The following is a 14,330-nucleotide window of genomic DNA, read 5'->3' on the forward strand; positions in this document are numbered from 1 at the left end:
ATGCTTGTTTCAAATTATATTAGATTACACGATGTCGCCATCACGCGAAAAGAAGTGTACCTAGCTGTGGCTCCTGTTGTTTCTGATAACAATGTTAATCGTAAATATCTTATCGTTTCAATAAATGTGGTGAGTTATGATCATGAGTAACTTTCTATTAGTGTCATTCTTTAATTATTATGTTGCATGCTAAGAGATTATTGGTAGTTTTAATGATTTCAGTTTTCAAAAGTTCTCTGTGTTAATTCCAATTTCAAATGAATTTTTCTCAATAACTTAATTACTGGATTTTTTTTTAATTTTCGCCACTACCTTTCCTATATTTTACTCCTATTAGTTACATACGTCGTCTCTCTTGAAATCACCTGGTGAGCACTGAATTACATGATTTCATATTAGGTTAGACTAGCTGTAAGGTAATTAAATTTGTGACGAAGTCAAAAAATTATTTATTTTTCTTCTGCCGATTAAATTCATCCGTCTTTAGGTGCTTTGCTTTGGTTGCATCGAGTATAGCTTGTCATTTAGTATCTGGGCTATATTTAGTGAAACTAATAAAACATAGGCCTACAGCTGTTATAAAACGTAAAGTTTTGTGTGTATTTTACTTTTTACTTATTAACATAGTCTTAATATGTAACTCAATTCACAATAATACTAACTTCATCAAAGTCATTTCCTACAACATCCGAGCCACGCCCCTTTGTTTTGACTAACCGAAACATGGCGGACCAATGATCAATTGTCTTCAACTTTCTGAGATCTTTGTCCTCTCTATAGTATCTAGCTCGTTGCTTCCGAAGGCAAACCAAACGATCGGTTTGCCTTTGCTGCGACGTACACACGTACTGATTTCAATCAACGAATGCAATCGTTTGTCGTTCGTTCGTTCGTTGTTTGTTCGCTAAAGGTGCGTACACACTTAGCGAACGAACAACGAACGACAAACGATTGCATTCGTTGATTGAAATCGGTACGTGTGTACGTCGTAGCAAAGGCAAACCGATCGTTTGGTTTGCCTTCGGAAGTGATCCGTCGCTTGTCGGTACATCAAAGGAAGTTGGTATTCGTTGTGGACGGGATTTGCCACTAGCTTGTAGTTCGTAGCAGAACGCAGCGCTTAGTTCAATTTCACTAACAGGATGTCGAAACTGGAGTGGACGGAAGACGCTGTTATAAATCTTATTAATGCATATAGGGAGCAGGAAACTTCATGGAATCCCAAGTATCCTACTTACCACAATAAAATAAGAAAACATGATGTTTGGGAACCTATTGGAAAGATGTTTAGCTGCAAGATAGGCGAGTCAAACACGTGCAAAATTTGAAAATTATTTTTGTTTATTTATTTTCAGTGGATATATGTTTTTTGTTTATTGTAGGGAGCAGAAGTCAAAAAGAAAATTGAAAATTGAATCCCTACTGACATCATTCTGGAGTGAAAGACAGAATTCCATAAAAAGTTCTGGAATGGGGAGTGATGAAGTGTACGAGTCACCTTGGTTCGCGTATAAACATATGTCGTTCCTTTTGGACAAATTCACGCCCAGGAAAAACAAAGTTCCAACCTTGTGCACACAAAATAAATTATTGGCATTGAAAAGTGTCTTTTCGTAAGCATGATGCGCATACGACAAACACAGACAAATCTCTCTTTTTAATATTTTAAGATAATTATTGTCAGTGAGGTATCCGTGTACTGAAACTTTCCCCTGGGGCCTATTTCATAAAAGTAATAATTTAATACCATTACTAAAAAGGTAATAACCAGACATCGGATTCTAGGGCAAATGCCTATTTTGTTTCTTTAGGAGAAAAGTAAAAATAATTATTAATATTTGTGTTTCATGGAAATTGAAAGGTATTCAAAGAGTTTTATAGTGCCCTAAAATTCCCTAAAACGGTTATTAGAGCCTAATTTGTTAATATTCGCCTAAAAATGCCTAACTCACTGTAAAGTTTCGCATTTTACTCTTACTTTTTATAATTTATACATGCATTCACTGCGAAATTTAAGGCATTTAAAAAGTGGAAAGTTTGCTTCACACCGGCCATGAAACCATTGATAAAGGAAACAAAATGTTTTGAATCTCACGACACTCGCAATAGATTTCACCGAATTTAACATGTTTGGAGGCATAAATGCCGACAAAGAACCAACCTTAGTTTTGAAGCAGGCAACAATCACAACATGTGCTGCTACCGATTCAGAGATATACTATACTATAAAAATGACTGTTTTCGGTCTGAAACCGATTAGCTGTACTGCCCTTCAGAGTGTCATAAAATCACAATTTTTGGAGAAAGAGTGTTTTTGAAATATTTATGAAAAGTCGTAAAACTGCGAATTAGTAGGGTAAACCGTTACAAAATATTTAAAAGAATGGCCCTCCTAGTGTTAACACTACCAGGAAATGCAACAATAAGTGGAACTTTGTGTTTTTGTCCAATTGAATCTCAATAACAACGGTTCATTTGAATGCTCGTTAACAGTTGCTCTTTCCCTCACCTTATTTGTGTTGAGAAGTTTTGAGCGGTAGGACGTTTTCCTGTGAAGTTTAACGCGATAATGCCGAAAAATATAAGTGCAAAATCTACATTGATCCGGCAATGGCTAACAGAATATTCAGAATTCACTTATGATGGAAAAATAATATTCTGCAAGATTTGTAGCAAACAGGTATGTAACAATAGTTGAAATATATAAATTCTATTAATTTTAATGAGTAGGCCTATAATATTTATACATTGACTGAGCTATCCTGAGGTATAATTCTTTTTAAGACCACTACACTTTAACCTTTTAAATTCCGATAGTTAAAGTATTTGCAGGTCATTAAAATTTTGATTGTTCGAACCCACTAACTTTGTGATAGAAATACGGCAATACAACAATTAGGATTTTATTTTAATTCAGTTTACTTTACATTTTTAGATTTCACAAGAAAAGAAGTGCCACCTAAAGCAGCATGTGCAAGGAGCGGCTCATAAGGCTAAAGCTCAGCAGAAAAATCAACTGCAACAAACTTTACTTCATCCAATCTCAGCAGCAATTTCTATGCTGATTTAACCAGAGCATTTGTTGCTGCTAACATTCCCTGGAATGCAATTGAAAATCCGCTTTTAAGACAGTTTTTACAAAAATACTGCAAACAAAATATCCCATCTGAGTCGACCCTAAGAAAAATTTATTTAGACAGAATATACAATGAAACTTAGCTTCCATTCGGGAGGATATAGGTGATTCTTACATATGGGTCTCTGTGGATGAAACCTCAGATCCTATGAATAGGTATATAGCAAATATGGTAGTAGGAAAACTTAGTCCTGATGGACCTTCGATTCCACACCTCGTATGTGTTAAGGAACTTTCGAAAGTCAATAGCCAAGCCATTGCTCATTTTGTAAATAAAGGCCTACAGTCTTTATACTCAGGTAATATAGACGATTCTAAAGTTCTGTTGTTTTGTACTGATGCTGCCTCATACATGGTTGCTGCAGCTCCACTTCTTAAAACATTTTATCCTAACCTCACGCATGTAACCTGTCTAGCACATGGCCTTCACAGGGTTTCTGAAACAATCCGGAATGAATTTCCTCTTGTCAATGCGTTTATTTCTAATACAAAAAAATGTTTTTGTAAAGCCCCATCCAGAATTTCAATATTCAGAGAGAACTTTCCAGATATCCCACTCCCACCTCAGCCGGTTGTTACACGATAGGGAACCTGGATTCAGTCAGTGGTGTATTATTCTAAGTATTTTAAAGAAGTGGTCACAGTTATTGATAAATTACCTGAAACTGATAGTGCAGCGTGTGTGAAAGCAGTGAAAGATTGTCTGAATGACTCACGAGTGAAAAACGATATTGCCTACATAACATCAAACTTTTCTTTCATACCTGCAAGCATTGAACAATTAGAACGTGAAAAACAATCTCTTTGTAGCCAAATAGCAATAGTAAAGGAAGCTCAAGTGAACATACATTCTGCTTTGGGCGAAACTGGGAAAAAAGTTAAAAATAAGTGGGACAACGTATTAAATAAGAATGTAGGATTTTCATTGTTGGAAAAAGTATCAAGAGTGATATCAGGGGAAAGTGTAAATGTTCCAGTAAGTATTGATGTTTCTATTGTACCTAATTTAAAATTTGCGCCTCTCACATCAGTTTCGGTTGAAAGAAGTTTTTCTGCTTTCAAAATGATTCTCAGTGACAAAAGGCAAAGGTTAACTGTGGAGAATTTAGAAAAAATTCTGGTGGTGTACTGTGCAGATAGTTATAATAAAGTCTGAGCATGGAACTGAATTTCAATAACTTAACATGAGTAATCTTGATATCAATAATCATTATTTCATTAGTTTCAATATATTAAATTTGTGAAGCTCTGTTTATAAATATAATATAGTATTCTTTTTTAATGTTTAAACATATTTTTTTGTGCGTATTTTAGTGTATAACTAAAAATTTCCGCGAAAGAAATAAGTATGATACCTTGATGTGCCTAAAATGCCTATTTTCATTAAAATAGAGCCTAATTTTACAAATTTTGTGCTTATTTTAGGCGCTTAAAATTGCAATTTTTAGTGCCTAAAAATCCGATGTCTAGTAATAACATTAAGTAATATTATTACTGTTCTGTTTCATAAAAGTAATATTTAATAATATTATTTATTACTGTAAACGCTCATATTATTACTAAAATAAATAATATTACTAAAGTGTTTCATAAAGCAGCAAAGATAATTACATTTATTAATAATATTAACGTTAGTTCCATGACTGTATTTTAAGTATTAGTTTAATAATTTTTAAAAAGTAAATGCCAATGTAGGGTTAGATTTTGAAGATAAAACCATGAAACCATTTGGAATGGATAATTCTGACTCAAATAGTGATGAAGAGGGAGTGTTTGTCCGACGTCCAAGAAATTTTAGACAACGAATATCCTACAACCATATGCAAGAAAGTTACGAATATAATGAAATAGTTGACCTTTCAATTCGAGAATTTTTCGCAAAAAACTCTGTTCCTTCAAGTTATTTTCACGTCTTTTCCCCATTTTAAAAAGCATAAGAGACAAAATGAATGACTAACAAAGTCCCTCTCCATACTTACAAACTGTCATAGGCGCCAATGTAGGTGGACCAGGCTGAAATTGAAAACTATCTTATCTAATTGTAAAAGAGGAACAATTGGAAAGAATGAAACCTAAATTAAATTCAATTACAGTATAGAACTGTTAGAAAGTAATTACTGTATATGTTACATTATTTTATGTTATTTGAATGATTGAACTTAACGTTTTTCCCTCCTTTCTCGTCATTTTTTAAATTATAATAATTGTTCAGAAATATATGCCTATGGGACATCTACATCACAAAATACAGTAATATTAATATTTTCTGTACCTATTGAAATGTTTTTTCAGTGTATACTTGTGAAACCTGAATCTATATACTCTTCACTAATTAACATTGTGAAGATCTTGGTGAGCCAAAATCGTTTGCAGACATATATCAACAAGTAGATCTATTACAAAATATGTGGACTACTTTAAACCACCCCTATTGAGGGCATAAACTAAAATTAACTTACGAGATTTATAGGTACCGTATCCACAATTCCACATCACAATCTCTAATTAGAACATATGTATTTGCACTTTGTATAGTCAGGTAACTTCTTGAAAATACTACTTACAACATAATCAGCAATAAAAACCCATTAAGACAATTTCAGTATTTTTATTAATTTCGTCATAACATTAATCTTCTACAACATCCACACCTTCAAACTCAAACACTATATTTTCTAGGAACGACTTCACCGCGTAAGTACTTATGTCGTTATTGCATTACTTATTTATTTTTGGTAAAAGAGTAATTTTTATGTGTATTTATTTACGCTTGCACCAATAATTTTTAAGTCTTTTTATATAAGTACTTGCGCAGTATTCCGAATTATAACGGAACTTGAAATATCTTACATAAGACGCTTTGCAGGGTCCACTAACCCTGTCGTTAACACTGTCCTTAAGGCTGGTACAATATTGTCATCAAAAGTTTTCACTGCTTAACATTTTCATATGGTACATCTTTAGATAACGAGGTCCAAGTTTTACACACGCGCGCGCACACACACGCTTCTGTCACTGATACACTGTTTTTGGAATTGCAAACTTTACAACAGCAGAGACGTGAACAATTAGGAATGATAAATATCTGTTCACAATATTTTAGATTTATCATATTGTTTCTTTTACTCGTAAATCAACTGAATCAAATAACAGAAACAATAACTTCGAGTTGCAGTGATTTACAATCTTATCTGAAATAAATTGTCTCCCAAACCTTCACACATATTACGATTTACTCTGTTGTTGCTATTAAAGATAGTACTTCAAAACTTATTTCATTCAACAACTGTTAACAGAGAGAATAATATAAATAGCTGTAGAGTGCAGACCAACTTGGTTATGTTTGTCAGCCTTAACCTCAAATCATCTGGCTACTGTACGTATTTTATGACTCGTGCAAAACGTTTATGAAACAGAATTTAGTCGGTTAATAAAATTGTTTTCATGACTGCAATACTATTAATTAATATTATTACTGTGTTTATGAAACAGGCCTGCACTTGCTATAATTATATTTTCGTCTGCCTTTATAGCGGATAATCAGCGAATGTGAATGTTTTCTGACAATTTGCTGATGATTTGTACGTCGCTTCAAACAGCGAACGAATGATGAAGCAAAACTTCGTTGTACGTTCGCTGTTTGGAGCAACGTACAAATCATTAGCAAATGGTCAGAAAACATTCACGTTCGCTGATTATCCGCAATAATGGGAGACGAAAATATAATAATATAATATAATATAATATAATATAATAATTATATAATTTAACACGAGTAAGTCCACTAGTTCATCAATTAATTACAATTATAGCAAGTGCAGCCGTTGTTATTATAGGCAGTTTAACAAACAGAGAGTTAAAAAAAACAAAAGGCGATGGTGGCAGTTGCCACTATACGAAAGTCGCAATCAATAGAGGCACTGACTTGCTTCATGATTTACGTCGAATGGAATCGGGGCAGTTTCACAACGTCTGACGCATTTCAGAAACTGACTTCGAAATATTACTGGGCAAAATAGGGCCAGAAATGTCCAAGAAAGACACAGGCTGGCGAGAAGCAATATCTATTCAGGAAAGGCTAGCCTTCAAAACTGGTTCACAATAAACCGGGAACGGAAACGAAAACGAGAACGGAACTAATGCACAAATACACCCTGATCTCGACATGACATTTCTGAAAGACTCATTACGTGAACAAGTGAAGAAGTTTTATAACAGTGCAAATCCTATTGAAAATCCATTCATCAAGCGTCTAGGTCAACACAATGCAAATTTCTACAAGAAGCATAGACACCAAAATCTTTTTAACTGAATAACATGCACTGTTTCACAACTTTCGACTCCCTAACATCTACTTTAATGTCTCCATGTCCAATTGTGTTGACAGCTGGACATAAACAATACTTGTGCATTATTTTCTAAATTTTAAACTACATATGAAAAGGCAGAAAACATATTTTTTTTATATTTTATCAATAAATTGTTGAATGTGAAAAAAAGTCTATGTCAAACGGAGATCTATGATACAAAAGCACTTGTTTGTGTTAATGTCGATTTTCAATGTAAATGCAGTGCTGTAGTTGGGCCGGTACGCAGTACCATCTAAAATAATAACTCGATGTTATAGTACTAGCAAAAAATAGAGACCCCAAAACATATTATGTTTAAATACTTGTAATAGCAGTGGCAGCTCATGGTCATTTTTGTTGGTGGGGCCAGATATTGCACATATTTTGTAGTATACGTTAAATAATGCACCAACATTTTTTATTCCATTTTAGTTAATTGTTTCTGCTTTAAAAAATTAGGTCAGTACAATACAACTAAAACTACCAACCACGTAATAAAGCAAATTCAACTCACCAATTTGCAGAATTATTTATAAAGAAGATGTGTTCGTCTGTCATTCTGACTGGCAAACTTTTCGATGACCCTGTTCTTGAAGTTCGGAATTTGATGGAGATGCTCCTTATGCATAGATCAGAAAGCCAACGAATTCAGCCTATCTTGATCCATGGTGTTTCTGAGAAATGTTCTTATCCTGTTTAATGTGCTGAAGCTCCGTTCTGACTCAGTTGTTGAAATAGGTGTTGTTAGTGCGATTCGAAGGGCTTTGCCCACTTCAGAGCATGGATCGTCAAAAGAGAAATCTATATAAAAAAAATTGAGCAATCACACACAGAGGAAATGTCTTTAATTGTAACATTTCGATAGATCACCGATAATTCATTAATACATTTTTCTTTCGAAATTAATGGACTGTATTTTTCTACGATAATATTAGCCATGTCGGTGGAGAACGTATCTCTGTATGAAGCAAATATCTTTGGATCAAGCATATTAAAGCTGTCAAATATATGTGACTGCAGGAAACGTCCACTGAATAGGTTGATAATGATATCACATATTTCTTTGGCATCTGCCGACAGGTTTACTTGCCTACTGAGTTTCAGCCTTTTTCTTGGAGGAAACGAACATTTTTCTTCATTATCGAATTTATTTCATATCTATTAGTGTTCTCTGTTATTTCCATTACAAGTTACTCAAAATGTTGTAATGCGTCAGAAAGGCTCAATCTATTTACAGTTTGCATCTGTATTATATTGTATAATATATCAACATGTTTCATCAAGTCATAAAAAATTGGAAAAAAAAAATCAAAAATTCATTATTGGTTAACAAGTTTTTTTTAAGTCAAACGCTTCTCTCACTGTTATATCATCCCATTCATTTTGAATCATCATCCTATTCAATCCTTTCGAAGCATTTCAATAGCCCCTCTTTATTTTCCTTAACGGAAGATACAACTCGGGACTGAAAGTTCCATCGTGTTTTTGAAACCTTCGGTATGTGCTCATTGCACACAGATCGCAGCAGGTCATTGTGTTTAGGTGAAGTGGAGAAAAATGTTGTGAATCCAGTAATATTTGCAAGAAAACAACTTCACTGATTTAATGTGTTTTGAATAGGCACCTTTTATAACTAAATGAAGTTGGTGGGAGTGGCAGTGAACGAATTTCGCATGAGGAAATGTTTTCTGCATCAAAGTCTGAACCCCACCCTGTAGGGTTGCCACCTGTCCCGATTTTGTCGGGATCGTCTCTACTTTTTCATAACTGTCCCGTGTCCCGACACGAGTATGACGGGAATGTTCATACGTTCTTTTCTGTTTTTAGGTTACAAGCCGAGTTTTATTATTGAGTCTTCTTAAGGTTTTATGTCAAATAATATTTGTAATAATATTAGTCATATTTATTTTCTTTTTCTTTAAACTTCTATAGTTGGTCACGTTCATAACTGTTTCAATTTACAAATGGAAGAGCGAGCAACAAAGGATTCGTGTTTCTGTTTCTAAGAAATCACGTCACTGCAGTTCATGTTACATTGTCGTGGAGCGGTGGGAAAATTCAGTAAAGAATAGGTTGGTGGCAGTTATAATTGCACTGCACGTATGTTAGCTATTGTTACGCAATTTCGCAAGACGCAGACACTGTTTCTGACATTTTAGGGGTTCGTTTCAATAAAATGTTCTCTAAATTAAAGGAAAACAACAGTGGAAGTGAATGCAGTGATAGTGACAATTATGACAGTCAAAATGATAAACGGAAGAAAAACGTGAAAACAATGCGCACATTTCGCAATCAATGGTTACAAGATAAACAGTTTAAAAGTGGGTTAGCTAAATGTGATGACGAAGGCATGGCAAAATGTATAGTGTGTCCTGCTTCGTTGTCAATAAAAAGTGAGGGAATTTGTGCGGTGAGAAAACATTTACAAAGAAAGACACACAAACTTTCATAGTGTATCAAATGCTAAAACTAAATCGATTGAATTTTTTTTACCGTGAAACATTCTCCTATTGAAAGAGAAGTGCTGAATTGTTGTTTGCATATCATGCAATAATCTATAACCATAGTTATCTTTCTACTGATTGTGACATTAAGTTAGCGAGTGGCATTTTCAAAGATTCCAAGTTAAGTCCAAAACTTCACTGTCGATGTACAAAATGTGAGATGCTTGTTCAAAATGTATCGTCTCCTCATTCCGTAGAGTTAGTAGAGAATAACTTAAAAGATGACACTTTTTTCTCTGTTTCGACAGATGCCTCAAATAAAGGCAATATTAAGTGCTTTCCAGTTAGTATTAAATATTTTTCTGAGATTAGTGGACTTAAAGAGAAATTACTTAGCTTTTATGATGATTCGAATAAAACAGCTGACGATATTTTTGGGTCCATTTTTTAACAAATATGCAGCCCCTAACTTACTAAATAGTAAAATTTGTGTTCTCCATTCCTGTCAGTAACGCGCATGTAGAAACAGTGTTTTCTTTAATGAAAAACTTGTGTACAGAAGAAAAAAAAATTTTCACGTAAAATCCGTGGAAAGTGAAATTCTGGTTAAAATAAACTATAATCTGAGTTGTTCCGAATTTCATCAATATGCTCTACATGAGAAGCAACTTCTAAAGGCAGCTGCATCAGATAAGAAGTACGTCTATAAGTTCCAGCCTCCACCTCAGGCCATAATTTCTACAAGGCATCATGTTCACACTAAGGTAAACTTAATTAATTTTAGTACCTTTAGAAATGTTTAATATAGTATTTGTAGTTTATTTTCAATTTAAAGTATTTAAAGCTAAATTTGTAAAATGGAATACCGGCCGCTTTAAGTGTCCCAACTTTTCACTTCTTCAAGGTGGCAACCCTACCACCGTGGTTTCCACTCATTACTGCAGCACCACCAACGAGAGCACCACCATATGCTTTTTTAAAATGTATTTATTTATTGGTCGACTATACTAAAAGCCAGGTTATGAACCGACGAAACAGGAAGTAGTTGGATGGGCGAGAGGAAAGTGCGGGTTAGAGGGGTAGCCTGTGCAGTGATGACACGTTGAGTGTGGGGGATGGAGGGGAGAACGAGAACGGAGCTTTTCATTGGACCTCGCGTGAAAATGTCGTCTGCTAACGAAAATCTGGCAACGGAATCACGGAGACAGTGTAGCCAGTTCATTTGCAGTACCACGTGCATTACGAGTCGCATTAAAGTATTTAAAGTTTAATTTGTAAAATGGAATACCGGCCGCTTTAAGTGTCCCAACTTTGCACTTCTTCAAGGTGGCAACCCTACCACCGTGGTTTCCACTCATTACTGCAGCACCACCAACGAGAGCACCACCATATGCTTTTTTTAAATTTATTTATTTATTGGTCGACTATACTAAAAGCCAGGTTATGAACCGACGAAACAGGAAGTAGTTGGATTGGCGAGAGGAAAGTGCGGGTTAGAGGGGTAGCCTGTGCAGTGATGACACGTTGAGTGTGGGGGATGGAGGGGAGAACGAGAACGGAGCTTTTCATTGGACCTCGCGTGAAAATGTCGTCTGCTAACGAAAATCTGGCAACGGAATCACGGAGACAGTGTAGCCAGTTCTTTTGCAGTACCACGTGCATTACGAGTCGCATTTCGTACCAGCGTCATTAGCTCGTGCTTTCTTAAAAACAGTAATTTTAATTACTAATATTGTAGATAGTGTTATCGAGAACTATATACAGTAGTTATTTTAAACATATCGGTGACAAACGCTGAACACGCTTTGAATCTCGCCCCACTATGTGGCAACAGAGCTCAGAAAGAGACCAACAGAACGTTGCTTCCGGTTTAGTCGGTTCATAACCTGGCTTTTAGTATAGCAAACTTGCTATAACGACCACTGTTAAATTATGGCATAGCCCATATACAATAAAATGATGAGGTTGGCTGTTAAAGCTCCTCTAATTAAATTTACCTTTAAATTAATTCGTCTAGTCTGCTGTCAAAAAATCTGAAAGTTAGAATTTATAAAACAGTTATATTACCGGTTGTACTGTATGGCTGTGAAACTTGGACTTTCACTTTGAGAGAGGAACAGGGTGAGAATAAGGTTCTTGGGAAAATATTTGGGGCTAAAAGAGATGAAGTTACAGGAGAATGGAGAAAGTTACACAACGCAGAACTGCACGCATTGTATTCTTCACCTGGCATAATTAGGAACATTAAATCCAGACATTTGAGATAGGCAGCGCATGTAGCACGTATGGGCGTATCCAGAAATGCGTATAGAGTGTTAGTTAGGAGACCGGAGGGAAAAAGACCTTTGGGAAGGCTGAGACGTAGAGGGGAGGATAATATTAAAATGGATTTGAGGGAGGTGGGATATGATGATAGAGACTGGATTAATCTTGCACAGGATAGGGACCGATGGCGGGCTTATGTGAGGGCAGCAATGAACCTTCGGGTTCCTTAAAAGCGATTTGTAAGTAAGTAATCAATCACGATACTGACTTTCCACGTTATTTTGATGAAAATTTAAGATGAGTCATCTATATCACTAAGAAAGATGTCCTGAGGTAGTTTCCTTTTAAGTCTAGATGGCTGACAAGATCTTGCCACAGCTCTAGGAAGTTTCTTGAGAAAAGATTTTGACAATGAATGGATGTACTGTTCTAGTGAAATAATTCCCATTTCTTGATACAGCTGCTGATTTCTAACAAACCAATTATTTGGTTCTGCCACCTACCCGTTCAGCGAATGCATTGGTTGCGTTCAGCCGGGACAGCGCTCGATTGAACCACAGTCTACTATCCTACCAGCGAATAGGGATTATAAAGAATGGACACTTCGCGTCGGTACCTTTGATGTAGCCGGACCGATTTCAATGACCTTCAAGCCAGCTAGAGTGTCAGATTCTGCTTTCTCCCTAGAGTTGGCGCTGACATCACACCAGCTAGCAGTCGACAGAGCGGAAATATAACACATATAATTAATACATCTAGGTACATTATGTAGTCAAATAAAATAAATTGGATCCATAAAATAATAAATCCTTCATTAACTGTAATGTCTAGACTCTAGAGTTCCTTTATAATGAGAGTTCAGTCGTTGACCCCAACAACAATTAAAATATGTAATGATTTGATAGCGCTGAAAATTGAAAAACAAAACTCTTACGAGAAGTAAAACCATATACCTATATTATATTATATACAAATATTAAACGAATTCGATACTTAATTTTATAATATAATTTATGATATCTGAAATGTAAAATATTATTATTGCAACTAGTTTGTCACTGAGAAATAAGGAAAAGCTGTTAACTTGAATTTATTTGAAGCAAAGCGTTACTGGATTATGCAATAAGGTAGGCGATGTTTGGATCCTGTGCCTTAATTCTATTCTCAATTATTATCTTAGCGTATGCTCGATTACACTACCTCTAGTGCTTGAAAGTGGAACTAGCCGCTGGCGCACAGATAAACAAAACACAGGAAAATTCGCTCAGTGTCCATTCTTTATAATCCCTATTCGCTGGTGCTACCACAGTCTAATATATACAGTCGCGCAACTTCAACACTTTTTTTGCCAACATCGCGACACTAGCGCCCAAGCGGCAGGCAAGGCACTGGTCATAGGGTTGATACAGCCAGCACGTGCTTTAAAGGGATGCGAGATGTTATAATAACGTTTTAATCATGCGTCGGAATAAAGGCAATGTGTGCAATGACGAAAATTGCAGTAACAACAAGTTTAAATCTCCGAATTTGTCGTTCATATTCCCTAAAGACCAAGAGAAAATCATAACTCAGTCATAACCAATAATCCACGTTGTAGGTAGCCTAAGTATTGTGTTCTGTACATTTATTACTTATCAGTTACCTATTTGTATGTCAGGAAGGACAGTTTAAATAAAAACAAAGTAAATACATGTTACAGTATATTATTTTTTTGCAGAGATCATATGTGTAAATGTGTAACCATTCCGATTTTGGATAATATATCTACAGTTTTTAATGCAAGTAATTCCATAATTTTTGTATTCGCGTTTTTTTCTTTATATTTTTCAAAAGTTGAATGTTATATATCATTCAAGTAGGTATCATGGTGTTAATTTTGCAAGAATTCATGGAGTATAGTAATCCTTTTGCAAAATATTCACTTCTTGAATAAATCCAGACTGTGTCGATAAATTTCTGATGTGTTGGTGTAGATTCAAGTGGCAGACGTATTAAGTTCTCAAGAAATAAAAGAGCCTTTTTAAATTTAATATAAAAAGCAATCTTTTCTGTAATAATTTGGATGACTGTTATTGGTGTTGATTTTATATTCCCAGTGATTATTTGAGCCGTTCAGTGCAGAAGTGATGTAAGTCA

Source organism: Periplaneta americana, chromosome 6, assembly GCF_040183065.1.
Source record: "Periplaneta americana isolate PAMFEO1 chromosome 6, P.americana_PAMFEO1_priV1, whole genome shotgun sequence".
Classification (NCBI taxonomy): Eukaryota; Metazoa; Arthropoda; class Insecta; order Blattodea; family Blattidae; genus Periplaneta; species Periplaneta americana.